Here is a 16,439-nt window from a genome sequence, read left to right as displayed (position 1 = left end):
AAGTCCCTCGTTGGGGGGGTGTGGGGAGAGGAGGGGGGTGGGGGTGGGTGGGAACTACATAAAAGTGTTGTTGTCCCACCCTGGACACCCAAATGGAACAATTATATGAGGGGGAAGCCACCATTAGGAACTGGGGTCCAAACATGGCTAATCATGCAAAGAATATAACACGTACCCAACATTCCATCCTCCTAGGATTTGGAGAAATAGCCTAGCAATTTTAATACTCATCCTTCACCCTCCTCTAGCCAACATAATGAATTTTAGTTAAATTTATCATATAACATGTATATTGTTTCCCTCGAGCTATTCAAGCCTCCATTTTTATCAAACTTTTTCTATTGTGTCTTTTTATATTTTTTGCTAAGTTATGTGAGTCTTAAAATGATTGACACATCTAACTTGTGGCTTGAGTAGCCAAGACCTAGGGGCATCGAAGCCATCAAAATCAATTGGGGATTTCACTTGACCTGGGCCACAACAACCCTTAGCATGACTGGATTTTTGCTCGCGGGGTTTCAAACCAGTGACCTTTATAGCACATAGCAACTTAACATAACACATTGTCACCATATGCTTTGTACCCTGTGGACTTTTCCATGATATCTTTTTGAAAACAATGTCAAAAAGTACAATTTATGTATGGTTATCCTATAGACATTCAAAAGACCCTATTTTATCAAACTTTCCCGATAAATTCTTGCTCAGAACAATGCAAGGAAAATTTTCTAAAGTTTTTGCTTTAGGGGCGTTATCCCCAAAGTCCCTCGTTGGGGGGGTGTGGGGAGAGGAGGGGGGTGGGGGTGGGTGGGAAATACATAAAAGTGTTGTTGTCCCACCCTAGACCCCCAAATGGAACAATTATATGAGGGGGAAGCCACCATTAGGAACTGGGGTCCAAACAAGGCTAATCATTCAAAGAATATAATACGTACCCAATGTTCCATCCTCCTAGTATTTGGAGAAATAGCCTAGCAATTTTAATCCTCATCCTTCACGCTCCTCTAGCCAACATAATGAATTTTAGTTAAATTTATCATATAACATGTATATTGTTTCCCTCCAGCTATTCAAGCCTCCATTTTTGTCAAAATTTTTCTATTGTTCCTTTTTATATTTTTTTCTAAGTTATGTGAGTCTTAAAATGATTGACACATCTAACTTGTGGCTTGAGTAGCCAAGACCTAGGGGCATCTAAGCCATCAAAATCAACTAGGGATTGCACCTGACCTGGGCCACACCAACCCTTAGCATGACTGGATTTTGGCTCACGGGGTTTCAAACCAGTGACCTCTATAGCACATAGCAACTTAACAGAACACATTGTCACCATATGCTTTGTACCCCGTGGACTTTTCCATGCTATATTTTTTAAAACAATGTCAAAAAGTACAATTTATGTATGGTTATCCTCCAGACATTCAAAATACCCTATTTTATCAAACTTTCCCGATAAATTCTTGCTCAAAACAATACAAGGAAAATTTTCTAAAGTTTTTGCTTCAGGGCATTGTCCCCAAAGTCCCTCGTTGGGGGGGCTTGGGGAGAGGAGGGGGGTGGGGGTGGGTGGGAACTACATAAAAGTGTTGTTGTCCCACCCTAGACCCCCAAATGGAACAATTATATGAGGGGGAAGCCACCATTAGGAACTGGGGTCCAAACAAGGCTAATCATGCAAAGAATATAACACATACCCAACATTCCATCCTCCTAGGATTTGGAGAAATAGCCTAGCAATTTTAATCCTCATCCTTCACCCTCCTCTAGCCAACATAATGAATTTTAGTTAAATCTATCATATAACATGTATATTGTTTCCCTCCAGCTATTCAAGCCTCCATTTTTGTCAAACTTTTTCTATTGTGTCTTTTTATATTTTTTGCTAAGTTATGTGAGTCTTAAAATGATTGGCACACCTAACTTGTGGCTTGAGTAGCCAAGACCTAGGGGCATCTAAGCTATCAAAATCAACTGGGGATTGCACCTGACTTGGGCCACACCAACCCTTAGCGTGACTAGATTTTTGCTCATGAGGTTTCAAACCAGTGACCTTTATAGCACATAGCAACTTAACAGAACACATTGTCACCATATGCTTTGTACCATGTGGACTTTTCCATGCTATCTTTTTGAAAACAATGTCAAAAGTACAATTTATGTATGGTTATCCTCTAGACATCAAAAGACCTTATTTTATCAAAATTTCCCTATAAATTCTTGCTCAAAACAATACCAAAAGTTATAACCTATACATCATTACCTTCGAACAATTTAAAATCCCATTTCTATAAACTTTTTCTATAATTTCTTACCCTAAACAATTTCAAAAACCTTTTTGAAATTGAGAAAAAAACATCACAATTCCGTACCTTTGTTATCCTCCAGATTTTTTTTTATGTGCTTAGCTCTAAAGCAATAATCATAATGAAGTGTTTTCATGAGAAACCAACTTATCACTCAATTCTTTCCTTCAACCATAGAAATACACAAAACATTTACTACATAACTTATAAAAATATTAAATTCAACTTTTTAAATATTTATAATAAAATCAAAAATTAAAAATGTATTAATTTACAAAATTAAACTATTTCCTTTACCAGTAATTCAAAAATAGATAAATAAAATAAAATATATTTATTTTATAAATTAGATAATTTTTATTTTATTTTATTTTTTTGGTATTTTAATAGATGATAATTAGCAATTACTCAAACTTTTAAAGTTAAGACATTATCTAATTATTAAATATTTTGGAGCCTTTTTGTTGTTAATTTTTTTTGATATTATCAAATTTTGACTTTATTATTTAAACTGAATTTTTGATTACATATAAATTCAACACCCGGAAAAAACCCTATTTTGTTTTAAACAAATCTACACTCTACATTGGTGACCGTGACGGTACTATGATAGCACAGAAAAGGCAAAAGTACAGCCCTGCAGCGCATGTGAAGAGGATTTAAAAACAGCGAAGCAGTTCAGACAACATACAATACAGGAAACGGAAAATGTGGGACGAGATAAAGAAGCAGACGTGTAGCAGACAAAAGAAAAGGCGCAGAGATTTAACAGACTGCAAAATCACAGAGCTTTCTTTATATCAAAAGGGAAGACTATAGAAATGAGATGCTTTACATCGTATATGTAAACTATCTGATTTTTGGAAATTTGATTGTCTTAGGAATGTAGGGTTGTTGGGTAGGGATTAGAAACGTGGGGTTGTTATGGAGATTACAATTTTTTAATAATTTAATTTAGATTCAGATTTATTAAAAGATAGATTAAATTTATTGTAAAGTTTGTATTATATAATAAAAAGAATTAATATATAATATGAAATTAAATAATAAAAAATTATATTTTAAAAAATTAATATCATATTTTTTATTTTCATTATTGTTTATAATATGTGATAATATCTATGTTGTAGTGGGTTATAGAATATTTTTTGATTCTAATGTTATTGTAACAGTTTCAAGTATATAACTTTAATTATGTTTTTTTTCATGAAATGCGATATATATATATTTAAAAAAAAATATGGGCTCAGTTAAGGGATACAGATTCCAGAGCTGAGGGGACTGTTTGTTTGGGATGGTGTAAGTTTCCTTGCTGTAGGAAAATCTGAACCGGTTATGACAACTATTAAAAGTTTGTTGGTGCAAATTTGATGGTCTCGTATTTTCAGGGTTAATGAGCTTGCAAGAGAAGTATGCAGACCCATACTGCTTTGGAAAACATTACAAGGCATGAAGGACAAATAAATTAATTGGAAATGGACTGCGCTAATAGTTGGAAAGAAAGCAGTGGAAGTCAATCATCACACAGGAGAGAACCAGGAGAGGGTAGGCAGAGGGCATTCGAGAACGCTCATTCAACAACAGTGCGGGAAAATGAAGACAGGAGAAGAAAAAGAAAAGGATCCCAAGAGGATGGACCACGGAGGAGTCTTACAGAAAGAGGATAAATAACAATGATATTAGTCCTGGTTGTTAAGGTTGGCAGGAAGAAATCGTTCCCGTGTCAGGAACAATGGCCTTTCGATTACCTCTTTAACCAGGGGGTGGATATGTCCTTTCTTTGGAGTCCCTTGATTGATGGGGTGGAGGGTTGTTCCTTGGATTCTTGAAAGGAGGATCTCTGAAGCCTTTCTTGTTGTGTTTGGTTATAGTGGCTTTTGGAATCCCCAAGGTGGGTGGAACCACTGTGTTGTTGTTTGAAGGGTGGAGACTTGTTTCCTTGGACTCCCTTGACATTCTTGGGTGGAGAGGAAGTCTCCAAATTCCCTAAAACTATTGGCTACTGAGCAGTTGGAGGGTGGAGGCAATAGGCCTCTGGATTCCTTAAGCTTTCATTGAATTTTGCGATAGTCGGTGGATGGAGGTGGGTGAACCTCTAGAGTTCATGTTCCAACTGGCAATCAGTGTTTAAATCTTTTGAGCAAAACCCCTTAGTCTCTAGATTTTGGCTTGGGGGTGATAACTACAAGTGAGGACTAGCTGCAACTGTCTATGGTTGGGTGGAGAGTCATAGTCCTTGACTCAGTTGCCCTAAAATCTTCAAGATAAGTGTTCTTATGTACTTACTTGTGTGTTGGTAATTGTATGTTGCATTTATGAAATGAAATGGTATTACTAAGCAAATACATATTCTCTGTTGACTCTATAACAATGAATAGCATATTATGTAAGGTCTTTTCAAGTTAATGAAAGTATGTTGCATTTCGGGTTTGAAACGATATACTATGAGAAACAGATGACTATGTTTTTGATATGATATACATGAACAACGTAAGGTGAAATGTTAAAGGCATTGGAATGGTCTGTAAGAATCAAGATTAAACCATCACAATAATCAACATAAGAACTTCATTTATTACAGCTTGAAGATTACATTGAAGAAAACCTATTTTGATAGGGTTTGTGTGCATATAATGGCTACAAGCCCATGTTACAATTATGTGGCATGGTATTAATGCTGAGAACTACCTCCTCTCTTAACTTTAATAACCTATGATTTACATGGGGGACTTCTTCATCTTGCTGTGATAAATGCCCTGGTGTTGGGTTACATTGCTCACTTGAACAAGATTTGGTCCAAAGGATTTATGTGCGCTCTTGGGTAGGGCACGACCTCATAAGAGGGATTGACTTGATCTTATATCTTTGTATTTTCTCTAGATGCATTTCTTCTCTATTTGCATGGTTGCTAAATCTTTTTACACTGGGAGTCATATCCTGAGTGGCGTCACGATATTGAGAGGACGTGGTTGTTTATTATTTGAATGGACGATGGTAGCAATGGTGATTCAAGGTGATAATATCTCGTCCAGGGGGGATGAGTTGCACACCACTTCTAATAGTGAAATTCCCTTGAAACCCCTAAATAGTGCCACAATGTTATATGCAGGCTGCTTTAAATCTTAGGGAGCACCTTAGCATGAGGTAGGAGAGTCAGAGGCCTTTTAGGAGTCATCAAGTTCTTAGCATGGGGCGGTTGAAAGGCCCCCTGTGCAGTCATGCATGGAATTCCCTATCCTTAAAAAGGGAAAAATTGAAGGTTAGGGATCTATCCATTATGTGTCAGTCCATGAGGCTCATGCCTGCATTTAGACACAAAGGAAGGATTACCTATTCCTTCGAGGAGTGTTGAACTCCTTGTGGCCTCCACAACATCTTATGAAACCCGTGGACTCGAGAGGATTAACTCTAGTGTAAGCTCAAGAGGATATCACCAAAGGGTGCCTTAGTAACTTATAATGGCCATGGCAAGACTCTGGTGCAAGTCCCGATATTTAAAGAACCATTGCAACCAAGCCATAATCAAATCTATGCATGGATAGTGATGTGCGTAGAAAAGGAGAAAACCCATGCAAAAAATTACCAAGCTCAAGATCGAACGTATAGCTCATGATTTGGAAGGATTTCCCTAATTGAACCATCATAAAATTATGTTGTTAGCAGCGTTGCTGTAAATTCATGCTCGGACTCAAGTTATAGCTTTGATCAGATAAACTTTACCCAGTGGCTTGATAAAAACCTTGCTGTGGAATCCATGGATTGGTTTCCTAGATTACACCTTATCACCATTGGGCGAAGGGAGGGGTGACGTGGCCCGGAGGCCACTCCTCAGAAACTTTTAATTAGAAGCGCAAGGGAATGGTCAAGTTGATTGAGCACTGGGCCAGTTGGTCTTACAACGCAGAGGCAGAGGGCGTTCTCATTAGCTAGAATGGAGCCCATACGACATCTCATCCCAGAGGTTATATTTCTGTAACTTCAAGTGGGAGATTGATTCAGGGGGGCGGGATGATGTGGGGCTGGGACATGGTGGTCTCCACGTGATCTCGATTGCAGTCGCACTGGTGCAAGGTGGGCCTGAGACAAGTCATCCTGATGAATTACCCAAAAACACTTATGAGAGCGCTCGAGAAGGGAAGCGGGCTGACTTGGCATGGGATGTCGTGGCACTGCAACATTGTGGACCAACTGGAAGCAAAGGTTGTGCGGAGGTATGACTCATCGATCCACAAAATTTCGGAGGTAAGACCCCGGTGGCATAGCGACGAGGAAATTTAAGAAACATCGAGATGGCATCAACACGGGATGACATGTCCCAAAGGTTTTAAAGGGAGCAGTCGAGGAGAATCGTCTGAAAGGCAGGGACTGGGGTGATGTGTCATAGAGGTCTCAACCTCAGAAGTTCAAGGGGGGTCATGCAACAGAAGCATCAGGATGACAGGGATCAGGACAACGTAGAGGACCCAGTGACCTGTAGAGGATGACAACGTGGGACATATGTGACATAGTAACATATTATAGGTGCCAGGGATATATGTACAGTGTGGTCCCCAACTTGTCGTTATACCCATGTAAGCACAACCGTATGTGGTTTTGGAAACCGGATACTACCTTGCGTCACCCTCTGCAGTGGTTTCAGAAAATATGATGGAGGGGTGTTGCAATTGATCCCTACCATTGATTTGGTGATGAGGAGTTTTGATAAACTGATTTTCCCCACCCCCTTCCCTTTTTAATGTCTGTGCATGTTAACCCGTCATAATTCGTTGATCTAGAGCACTAGCATTGTGGACTGTTGATGTAATATATATATATATATATATTAATTAGAGCACTAGCATTGTGGACTGTTGATGTAATATATATATATATTTTAGAGCACTAGCATTGTGGACTGTTGATGTTATATATATATATTAATTAGAGCACTAATGGACTGTTGATGTTATATATATATATATATATATATATATATATTAATTAATTAGAAAGTTTCGGCTCTATATAATGTCAATATACATAGATATATATATGTATCGAGGTTATGAATATTTTGGTGTAGGAGAATAGTGGTGAACTTAATTGAATAATCCAAACACTTGAAAAGATAATTGATAAGAAAAATGGAAATTAGAGACAAAACAAATTAATCTCATTTTTCTAACAGTACAAGAGAAATTGGATTAGTAAGTGGACATTCCACTAAGGTAAGTGGGGTGTTTACAATCATATTGTTTCAAGCCTAATATAGATTTTTCTTTGCGTTATAATGTGTTTCAACAAATCCCCTTTTGTTATGATGGGTGGTTTAGTATGGATACTTTAAACACTAAAATCTCTATAGATAGGAACATTGTGACCCTAGATCCCCTCCCTCTTGATAAGAAGTATAAGGATATAGTTATCACTAATGGAAATCCCTTGAGGCCTAAAGTACAAACCTGAATTGGATTAGGGCAAGAGGTTACATATTTGAAATCTAGGTGTAACCTGGAAGATAACCATGATGAATCCCAAAAGAATTAGGATGAAATCTTGAGTGAAGTGGTTTTTCAATTAAAAAGTTAGATTAACGAAGGCCAAAAGAAAGATCCTAAGTTGATTATGTAATAGGAAATCATCATATCAGTTAATTTTGAAAAACATATTAATGGAAGAAACCAAAGTTTTACTAGGAGGGCTAGCCAAAAATCATGACATTGCATGTTTAGTGGGGAGGAAATCCTACATGTGTCTGGTAGAATCATAAGGTACGAAGGAACTAAGGTCTATAAAATAGTGAACTATTTGTAATGTCATTAACACAAGAAATATGTTTAATTCCATACCCAAATGATTATTTTCTATCTAGATTCAAGAGGGTTTGTGGGTGCCCGCAAGAAGTGACCCCTAAAAGGACTTGGTCTTGATTATAATCTTGATATTTTATGATTCAAGAAATGATTTGTATTGGATAAAAAGTTGTAGAGTTATTGTCATTTTTTTAAAATATTAGGATTTCTCTTTGGTGTATTTTGAGGGCTTTTTTGGAGGTATAGTCACTTGCTATAATAAAGTTTTGGACTTAATTTCTACAAATGTCATCTCTATGAGTATAATAATTAAAATCAATTCAAAAAACATGGGAAAGGTTTATAAATTTATTTATATGTACAATCCATATGAGGATAGGAAACATTTCAAGGAAAGGGTTAGGTGAATCTAACTTATTAAAGGGGGAAATATCATAGGAGGGGATGTAAATCACACACTTATCTAGGAAGAGATGTGGGGAGAAGTAGTGAGATGTGATTCTCTCATGGACTATTTATCTCACTTTTTTTGTGATTCAAAACTTGATAGATGTGGAAGTTTTCAAAATAGACCTTGTTTGGAGATATGGTAAAAAACGTAGGGATGTAATTTCTTATAGGTTAGATGGATTTTTCTTTTTCCATATAATGGAAGATAATTGTATAATTAAATCATGGGTAGGCCATGGGGGGTTTATCTAATCATTTTGTTATCATTTTATAAATTGAAATGGATCATGGGATGCCTTTAGTGTCCTTCAAATTTAATTATTCAAGGATGCTTGAGGAGGATCTGATTATTCATGGATCCTTGAGAAGGACTTCAGAGCTCCAATGCTTAAGTCTTGGAAGAATTATGATAGTTCCTTAGATGATACTACCATGAACTAATTTCTGGATAACTTAAAGAGCTTGAAAATGGTACTAGGTTAGTGGGTAAAAAAGTCAAGCAATAAAGCCCAAAAAGACCCAAATGAAGTGGAAGAAGGGATTAAAGTTGAGTTTGAACATAACAAGTCAGGGGTATTCTCTAAAGAATAACCATAACCTTTGAATTAACTAGAAGCTAAAAAGGGGTTATTAGATAAAGATGAGAGGTAATGGAGTCTCAATAATAGAGTTATTTGGTTTACTATAGAAAATATCAAGAGTTGATGGCTTAAAGACCAAATATTCTAAATATATTTCCGACGACTGTGTTTGACTCTGCTGCTGTGTTTCTCAACGCTTCCACCTCTGCCTTTCCTATCTTTGCTCTTGCCCTTCCCGCTACTCCTGCTTATGAAACTAATAGTAATGGTTAAACCAATATATATGCTCTTGCTGCTTCTAAAATTGATAATATTGGAGAAATAATAAAAATAATATGAGTCTTTACAAGGTGAATAATTGAATATGTGCATATAGACTCAAGAGAAAAAGCAACAAAGGAAAAATTGAAAGAAATTTTGGCTAGCTTCAAAAAGGCAAACAACCTAAGGGTGGATAGATGAACAATGGATTTTTTTCCTAGTTTGTATGATTTAGTGCAAGGAAAATGTTGATAATAATTAAAAAATATATATTTTCAAGGAAGTTATTAGGAGCCCTAAATTCCATATTCATTTCCCTATTCATAAAGAAGGAAGACCCAACATCTTTTGAAGGCTTGAGGCTAATTTATTTATGAAATCTTGTCTATGATATTATTTGAAAAATTATAGCTAATAGAGTTAAAGCTATTATGTCTGATGTCATTTCAAATATTGGTATGGTTGAATTTTGCATCGAGTGGGAGCCATCGTGTCAATTGGATGGTGGTGAATCACTGCCAAAAATCAACGGTATGCACAACCCCTCCCCTGTGACATTAGCAAGGAGGCTGCACCCCATGCATACCACCAATCTAACTTTTGGGATGGAAGACCAGGATCTCATCGAACCCCACCCCCCATTATGGCGTCAGAAAGGAGGGTACCCCCCCTAGAGTGGTTGATCTCCTGATCGATTATGACCATCAGATTAGTGTATGGTGTGGGGTCCATCGCGTATGGGCACTGGAATGCATTATGATAGTGTATGGTTATTACACCCACCGATAAGGTGCAGTGCATAGCATAGGTATATATATATACCTATGCTATGCACTGCACCTTATCGGTGGGTGTAATAACCATACACTATCATAATGCATTCCAGTGCCCATACGCTATATATATATATATACCTATGCTATGCACTGCACCTTATCAGTGGGTGTAATAACCATACACTATCATAATGCATTCCAGTGCCCATACGCGATGGACCCCACACCATACACTAATATGATATATATATCGAAAAGGTTCGTATCTGTATAATGTTAATATACATAGATATAAATATATGTATCAAGGTTATGAATACTCTGGTGTAGGAGAAGAGTAGTGAACTTAATTAAATAATCCAAACCCTTGAAAAGAAAATTGATAAGAAAAATTGACATAATAGACAAAAAAAATTATTCCCATTTTTCTAATAGTAGAAGAGAAATTGGGTTAGTAAGTGGACATTCCACTAAGGTAAGTGGGGTATTTACATTCATATTGTTTCCAATCTAATATAGAATGTTATTTGTTCTATAATGTATTTAAATAAATCTCGTCTTATTATGATGGGTGCCTCAATATGGATTATTTAAACACTGCACGCTCTATAAATATGAACATTATGACCCAAGATCCCTGTTGAAAATTGCAGCAAGAAATTCTTAATTTGATTTTGCCTTGATTAAATTGAGAAAATTCGAATTTCCACATCAACAGAAAAGTTGGATGATGTTAACTTGTGTGACATGGCTTGTGTCACCCAGTTTACTCAGTAAATTCGAGTTGGACAAGTTATATTCCAGTTTAGCATATGTGATTACTAATTTGTATCAATCAAGGTAAATTATCTCAGGTTGTTTTCAATTAAGCTAGTTCCAACTTTTGGAGGAACTAGTGGAAGGTCAATTAAGAAGTGGGACTTAAGTGAAACTCAACGATCATCCAGTTAAATGATTAATCAACCCAAAATAGCTAGTGCATGCAAATAATTCGAGTTACCCAATTGAGGTGGATATTTCAAGGCAGTGTAACATCAATTGTATACTAGTCTTGAGTGTACAAGTGTTGCATGCAGTTAGATGATCAACCTAAGGAATTATGCAATTAAATTAGAGGAATTTCCTAAATAATAGGGGTTAATTCCTCAAGGAACAATGCAAGGAAATAGGAGCTCAAGCATAGGAAAAAAATTACTAAGTCTGGGTCAGAGGCCTTCAGTGAGCTCAATTGAGTAAAGAAATTTTAATACATCTCTATTAATTTGATTAATGCAAGCATGCATTGGGGTTTTTAGTAGATTTCTTTCCCTAGATAAAAATACTTGTTTTATGTGTGTTATTACTTCTTGCATGTATGAGATTTTTGTTCTAAATTGTGAATTAATGTCCGCATGGCAGTATACTAGGTTTGTGTCTTGTGATTTTGATTAAAAATTCATGAAAAGTTGAAAATATACAACCTAATTTCTACATGGTATTAGCGCTAGATTCACATTAGAGCAAGAAATTCAAAGTTGTTTCTCAGCAGTTCGAATTTGAAGATTAATGTAGCAAGATTTCTTCAAAGTTGAGAAGATGACCTTCAATGTACTAAGGCTATAGCATGTCTTGGAAGGCGCCTCTAATTTTGTTGCATGGAAGGACTTCATGGAGGCAGTATTGGATGAAAATGGGTTGCTAGAATACATCAAGTCAGATGTTGCAAAACCACAAGCATATGATGCCCAAAACCTTTCTCAGTGGAAGAAAGATGTAGCCAAGGTGAGGAGAATAATCTTGGAGGGAGAACGTGATCATATTGTCTCGAATCTCCACAGAAAAGAAACTTTGTTCGCAATGTTGAAAGCACTGACAAAATTGTTCAAGAATAATAGTGACCACAGGAAGCTGGCGCTCAAGGATAAACTTCGAAGTATCAAGATGCGGAAGAATGACACAATTCCATAGTATCTACGCAAGTTTACAAAATGTCGTGATGAACTTGGCGGGGTCGATGTTAATGTCCGTAATGAAGACTTGTTAACCATAGCCCTTCTTGGCCTTCCCAAGAGCTGGCATAGCTATAAATATTTGGGTAATGGGAGGGAGAAACTATGGAGTTGGGAGAACTTAAGGTCTGATTTGGTACAAGAGGAAATAAGGCAGAATACCAGAGATGGGACTTCATCTAAGGGCGAGTATGAAGAAAAATTTGCATTGGTTGGAAAGGAAAAGAAGGAAAAAGGGAAGAAATCCCAATCCAAACCAAAATCTAATTAAGGGGGCAAGAAGAAATATTTTTCAAAAATTAAATGCTTTTATTGTCATGAATTCAAGCACTATGCCACGAAGTGTTCACAAAATAAGATAAGAAACAATACCTCAGGAGGAGCAACAGGTGAAGCTTTGGCTTCACAGTTCGAGCTTGACATTACCCCCATAGCATGCATGAATAGCATAGTGAGGGGGAGTGTGTGGTACTTGGACTCAGGTGCATCACTCCACATGACAAACAATAAAGTTTTTTTCAGTGAGCTGGAGGAGAAATATTTGCAGATGCACATCGATATGGGGAATGACGAAAGGTATAACATGATTGGGATTGGTACAATCATCTTTCAAAGGGAGTCAGACTCCCCCCTCAGGCTCAAGGATGCCATGTTCATTCTAGGCCTAAAGAAAAATATCGTCTTTATTGTAGTTTTGGAATACCATGGTTATGATGTGATCTTCAGCAAAGGAAAGGAATTCCTGAGACACATAGCCACGGGACAAGTGAATCAGATCAGGGTTCATGTGAAGAACATGTACAAGCTATATGTGGAGGATTGTGTTGCATTGAGCACAAATGCGGAGAAGGTGCAGATCTGCGATGTCGATGAACTTTGGCATAGAATACTTGTCCATTTGCATCATGGCACTTTGAAGATCATGCAGCAGATAACCACAGGCCTCCCTAAAGGAGGTCTTGAGTAGCAGGATACATGCAAATAATGTACCTTGGGGAAGTACACAAAATCCACATTCCATGATCAGGACAACAAAGCACATGCATTCCTTGAAAGGATCCACTCTAATGTTTATGAATCTTTCTTGACAACCTCCACTACCAAGCACAAATATTTTTTTTATTTTTATTGATGATTTCTTATGGAAGTGTTGGATCTTCTTCATGCGGAAGAAGGATGAGACATTCTCCAAGTTCGTAGAATTCAAGGCATTGGTTAAGAAAGAAACTGGAAATAAGGTGAAGGCTCTCAAGAGTGATAATGGAGGTGAATAAATGTCGAATGAATTCAAAAATTTATGTGCAAAAGAAGGCATTCGACGAGAGTTGAAAACACCCAACAACCCACAACAGAATGGGGCAGTTGAGAGGAAGAATCATAGCATTGCGGGAGAAGTGAGGGAAATGTTGCATGATCAAGGCATACCTCTACATTTGTGGGCTGAGGCATGCAAAAACAGTCTATTTGTAGAACCAGAGTCCTCATCAGATTTTGGGCATGATTACACTGGAGGAGGCTTTCTCTGAAAGAAATCCAAACGTATCGCACTTTAGGATTTTTGGATCCTCAAGTTATTGCCATGTCTCCAAAGAATCAAGGAATAAACTAGAGACAACATCAGAATTGGGGGTATTTGTGGGTTACACATAAACTCCCCAAAAATACCGTGTGTACTTTCCATCCTTTAGAATGAAAATTGTTCGAAGGGATGTAAAATTTGAAGAAGATAAAGCCATGCAATGATCTCTTAAGAGGGAGCTTCAGATCCTTCCAGAAGAGGAGATTTTAACTCCAAAGGAGGAACCTCAAGAAGTTTTGGAGTAGACACATATTGAGGAGAAGATATTGGAGACAACCACTCAAGTAGAACCATCTAGAGAAGGCAGGAAAATGATCAGGGAAGTTGAGAGACTCGTGCAGGATGCGAGGGAGAATATGGGTGCTCCTTCAAATCAACGTAGGCATAGAAGGTCACCAGATCAGTACACTGGCTACATGGATCTAATGACTGAGTTTGTAGAGACTTATCCATCCTTTTTTGAGTAAGCAGTAGAGAAACCTATGTGGGATGATGCAATGGTGGAGGAATAAAAATCCATTGTAAAGAAAAGTGTTTGGGAAGTGGTCCTAAGACCAGTAGATAAATCAGTTGTGGGTTCGATCTAGATATTCAAGGTAAAGCATGCAACAGATGGAAGCATATAAAAGTACAAGGCCAGATTTGTGGCCAAGGGGTACTCTCAAGTTGAGGGGATTGACTATGAGGAGACCTTTCCTCCTATAGCAAGGTACTCATCCATAAGATCACTTCTTGCTTTGGTTGCATAGATGGGGTGGAAGGTCCACCAGATGGATGTAAAAACAACATTCCTCAATTGAATTATTGAGGAGTAGGTGTACATCGCGCAACTAGAAGGCTTCAAGACTTTTGATCATGATTCTGATGTGTACAGAGTCAAGTGAGCATTATACGATCTCAAGAAAGCACCTCGTGATTGGTACACCATGATCGATAGCTATCTCACAAGTTTGGGCTTAACCAAAGGTGAAGCAGATGAAAACCTCTATCATCTCTTGGTAGAAGGTAAATTGCTGATTATTGTCTTATATGTTGATGATTTTATTTTAACTGGTGATGAGTAGCTGATCAGATCATGCAAGGAGGACATTGCAAGAGAGTTTGAAATGAAGGACATGGGTGTCATGCACTACTTCCTTGGATTAGAAGTATGGAAAGGTGATGGGGAAATGTTTATCTCTCAGGGAAAGTATGCGAACGAGATACTTCAGAGGTCCCAAATGGACAATTGCAAACCCATGGAGACACCTCTAGCGACCAATTAGAGGAAAGAGGATGCCACTTAGGTGAGGAAGTGGATGCTACTGTTTATCGACAGTTGGTGGGTTCACGAATGTATCTTTTGAACACATGACCAGATATGTGCTATGCAGTCAACCAACTGAACCAAGCGATGGTTAGGTCAACCAAATTATTTTGGAGGGAAATTAAGGATGTTCTGTGGTACTTCAGAGGCACTACCCAGTTTGGAATATGGTATAGACAGACCGAGGGAGTGAAGCTGTGTGGCTTCACAAATGCAGATTGGGAGGGGAATCCATTAGACTGAAAGAGTACATCAGGTGCAATTTTCGCATTGGGTCCGTAGCTATTTCCTGGTACAAAAGGAAGAAAATATCTAGGCACTCAGCTCAGCAGAAGCAGAAAACATGGATTCCAGTAAAGTAACATGTGAGGTGATCTGTATGAGAAAGATACTTGTCCGATTGTTTGGTCAATTGATGGATCTAACTATGATCTACTGTGATAATCAGAGTTGCATCAAGCTCTCTGAAAATCCTATTTTTCACAGTCAATATAAGCATATATATATTTGGTATCACCATTTACGGGACTATGTGTAGATGTGGATAATGTTGTTACAACACATTTCAATAGAGGAACAAGATGCTGACATTTTGACAAAGGCCTTGTCAAGAGGGAAGTTTGAGTTCCACAGGTGCAGGATAGGGGTGTTTTGACGGCACTGGACCCACCAACTTGTCAAGGCGATCTCCTCGGTAAGAAGGCCCAACTAGACCTCAGACTGTTTGGAGTAGGAGTCCCAACAGTGGATAGTAAAGGAATGCCTTGACTGTGATATCGCGCAGAGGTAAGTGTGATATCTTTGTCGAAAGTAAGTGTGTGACCTTGTAGCGAGTCCCTTAGAAGCCTGTAATAGTATGCAGCTTGAAAGGAACACACGAGCGAAATGACATCACAAGCTGGAAAGAAGAATAATCCACAATCCAAAGTGATGGGTTAAACCAACAACACGTTTACAATGAGATTCATACAATTACATACAAAATAGTTTATACACAAATGCGTAAGTTAAATAACATACATTGCTAAAGTAACTAGAATAGTCCAACCACAATAACAACATATGCAAGAAAATGTGTTGGCTCTATTATATATATTAAGTGAAAGTTCCATCCTTACATACACCATTGACAACCATTAGCCCCAATAGTGGAGCATTACAGTCAACATTGCCTTCTCCTCCAAAGAGATGTACTCGCTCTGCACTGTGGAGAAGCCAAGGTTCGTCACGATACTCTATAAGCCTTCTCTAAGCTATGCCTAACCAAAAGCTTGGCTCCCAAAATCCTGTTCCATGGGTTATCGGGTTCTATTTATAACAAATGGTGGGGTGACCCTTGACATTCCCCTTTGTGACTCTTGGAATACCCTCATGACTCTTTACATTACATAGTGATTGTTCAC

Source organism: Pinus tabuliformis, chromosome 3_1 (genome assembly GCF_031772625.1).
Source record: "Pinus tabuliformis cultivar Carrire ecotype Pingquan chromosome 3_1, CPIR1, whole genome shotgun sequence".
In the NCBI taxonomy this organism is placed as follows: domain Eukaryota; kingdom Viridiplantae; phylum Streptophyta; class Pinopsida; order Pinales; family Pinaceae; genus Pinus; species Pinus tabuliformis.
This window is presented reverse-complemented; position numbering follows the sequence as displayed.